This window comes from Sesamum indicum, unplaced genomic scaffold (assembly GCF_000512975.1).
Source record: "Sesamum indicum cultivar Zhongzhi No. 13 unplaced genomic scaffold, S_indicum_v1.0 scaffold00057, whole genome shotgun sequence".
In the NCBI taxonomy this organism is placed as follows: domain Eukaryota; kingdom Viridiplantae; phylum Streptophyta; class Magnoliopsida; order Lamiales; family Pedaliaceae; genus Sesamum; species Sesamum indicum.
Genome location: NW_011628041.1, coordinates 1,349,318 through 1,352,943, shown reverse-complemented (window position 1 = coordinate 1,352,943; position 3,626 = coordinate 1,349,318).

Here is a 3,626-nt window from a genome sequence, read left to right as displayed (position 1 = left end):
GAAACACACAATCACCTCTTCTTTCATTGCCCCTACTCAAGACACTGCTTGAGGGTGATCCGGCGCACCCTGCATGTTTTTTACTAGCCCCACCATGACTGGATTGCTAATGTTCTGTAGGCAGCAAAAAGGTTGCGAGGAAAGCATTGTATCTCGACTTCTTATCATGCACTATTGGTCTCTCTTGTGTACCATATATTGCACAAGCGCAATCTTCGTTGATTTGATAGAGAAATACATAGGGCACCTTTCGTAGGAAAACTTATTATTAAAGATGTCCGACAACGGATACTTAGTGTTGATTTACCTCCTTCTATTAGTACTTGTGCACTTTTTTATTTATAACGGATCCCTCGGCCTGTCGAGGTGACTACCTAGCCTTTCATGTTATATTGTATTGGTATACTACTATTTACTTAATGAAATTTATATTTACTGAAAAAAAAATTATTAACTAATAGAGGAGATCACATTCTCAAACCCAGATTCCATTAAACTCTTCTCTGAACAAAAATCACGAGGAAACGAAAAGCTTGTAATCAAGTCAATCATTCATACTTGTCTGCACTATATAAAAGCTCACAAGGACAATTTATTACAAAAAATTGGGTTCGGAAAACTCAAGGCACGGACAAGCAATAATCTTCCACATTCCTAAATCCAATTCACAACTCTTTCCAACGACTTAACCAAGATCTAAACATACTTTCTTCAGTTTGTGGATAATTGAAATTCTCTGCAACATTCTAATTCTTAGGTTGCAGAGAAAAATGATGCATGCTTGATGGCATCACTCGTGCAATCAACTACAATTTCCATACGCATCAGTGATAGAACAGATAAAGCTACTGAAGTGCTTAGTGAGGTGGTGGAGAATTCTCGTCATCAAAAGATTACAAATCCTTCTCTAGTTTTGCCTTTACCATTCAGTCTTAATATGAATACCATTGGCTGTAAACCAGCTGATGTGGCACCACCTCGAAAAGATCCAATCACAGCCAGTCCCTCAATGGAAAACTCAACTCCACCTGGCAACCCAAGTTGGAAAATGGACAACTCAGTTTTTGATTTAACTATGAAATCCCCTATTACTTCGTCGTCTTCACCCCATTGCTTTACTAACTCAACTGCTACTCAAACGAAAAAAGAGAATACTACTGATCATGGCTCCAACTGTTCCCAATCTCAACCAAGAAAATTAGACTGCTCATCAACAGAACTCTGTTCAACACGAAGCCCCCAACATCAACCTGTTCTATCTCAGAACCCACCATTATTGCCCCTACCTCGTCAACACTTCAGGCAAATCCTACCAATCAGTCTTCCTTCAACTTCCAATTCCATTCCACAGCCCAAACCATCCAACACCACCCGCAGGAAGCTCCCCTAACCATAATCTCTTCCCACCACAAACCAATGTCAGGATTCACAATCATATGATACCATTGGGCTCCAACGAGTACCATTTCACACAACACCTCATCTTTTTCTCAGCCCTTGCACTCCACAAAACCTTATACTCGAACTGACCCAAGAGAGGGAAGCATTTGTTCAAGAAAAGGAAGCACAATACAGACTTTATCTCCACCCCCTAGAAAGAAACCTTTAGGCATTCTTGAGGTCTGGTCAACTCCAAAACAGACCTATGACAATGCCAGCATCAGTCAATAATGTTGGACTCTCTCGGTCAATTTTACTTGATCCGGTTCGTTTCGTGCGATCACGTACTGCGACCGTGATCTTCCCACATCACCTCCCCGAATCCGATAACCTGAGGATAAGATAAAAAAGCTAGTCGGATTCATCCCGACGACGATACTTCGATGCCTAAGTCAGTTGAGGTCGAAGGAAAAACTAGCAACCTACATTTGTGATTAAAATGGTAAAGTATGAAGTACCTTTCCGTTCTGCAGGTTGAAGTTTTTATAGGGGAGATTTTGTGTCCCACCACTTGACATGTGTTGCTTCTAGGATCATTCATGCAATGACTAAGCATCTTCTCAGAGTGACACCTGTCCGACCCAAGTAATCCTGACCCGTTTAACATGGCCTTGACCCATGGCGAATAGCGACCAGCGTCGCGACCTTACTAATTTCCATCCAAGATCTTCACACCTCGCAACCTTATTATTTTGTGACCTCAATATTCTAGTAGAATCCCCAATATAATTCCCCCACTTCTTCCAAGTGTAATTAATCAACTTGGGAGAAGTTCAAATGATCCTAGACAAGAGGTCGCTTACGTGGTTGTCTGGTCGTGCCCCTATTTGCGACATTCATCCCTTGGGTTGAAGCTCCAGAAGTTGTAACATCATCATCTTTTCGAAACGTTGCAATAATTAAGAAGTCTACACGTGTCAGCCATCAGGAGGCCGGCACAATCCTCGAAGCGACGCGCGTCACTCATCTGGGTGCCTTATGAAGGCGCATTTTTCCACACAGTCGCCTATATAAACCCCTAATTTTAAAAATCAGCTCACCTACGCTGTCATCTATAGAGATTGTTGCCTCCACTCCAGCGACCTACTTCTCGACCTCCACAAGGTACCATGTCTTCTATTAACTCGAGTTATTCTTTTTCAATTTTTGCGACCTCCCCTCTACATGAGGCGCCTCCTCGCTCAGAGGAGGGACCTTCGAGAATTAGGTCTAGATCTAGGTCTAGTCATCCTGTTAATTCTTCTGACAATCAGGTTCCTAGGCATGTTAGACAGCAACAAATGTTAGATCATAGTCCGTGGATTGGTATAGGGAGTAATGTAAAACAAACTATTCATCAAATAAAAGAGATATATTTTATTCTCCATGACTTCGAGGTCATCATTCCTCCTTCTTTCAATCGCATGCACACACCTCCTAGGGGCTTTTGCACTTTATCGACCAGCTATTTCGAGGTTGGTTTACGATTACCCTTGATTCCTCCTATAACCAACATTCTTAAGGGGCTGCTGTTAAATCCTATGCAATTATCCCGCAACTCGATCAGCCATATTATCCTCTTCATCATAATAATGCGAGCCCACCGACTCAAGCCCAGTTTTGATAATTTCTGATCCCTTTATTCTTTCACTACCTCAAAGAGGTCAGCAAATAGAGATTTTTTCTATCTCTTATCTCGTAAAGACTGTAGGTATTTAGAGCCCCTTAAGTCCAATGTAGGTCCCTGCAGGGATAGGTTCATATTTGTTCGATCTCTACCTGGTCAAAGATGGCCCTTCGAACTCAAATGGCAAGTAGATAAACTTGAACCAGTTACTGAAGGAGGGGGGCTAGAAGGGGACCAAATAAACAGCCTCACTTCTAATCGGTATTACCTGAAGAAACTGCTGGTCGAGGAAATCTTGTGTCTCGCGCACCTCTCTCCAGCACCACTCCAAGCTAGGGGTTCTTTAGGTGATCACAACCTTCTTCTTCTTATATTCCCTTACTATTTTAACCATTAGCGTCTTCTGTTTTTGGCTCCTCTCCTAATGAAACTGGCAGATCAATGGTTCCTAAAGATTCTACCTCAGTGCCTCCAAACCCAACCAACGGCGTCCTCATTGGTTCTAACTTTGCATTGTCCAGACCCATCTTAACCAGCACATCTCGAAGGATGATGTCTACGGAGCTTCCATTGTCTCCCA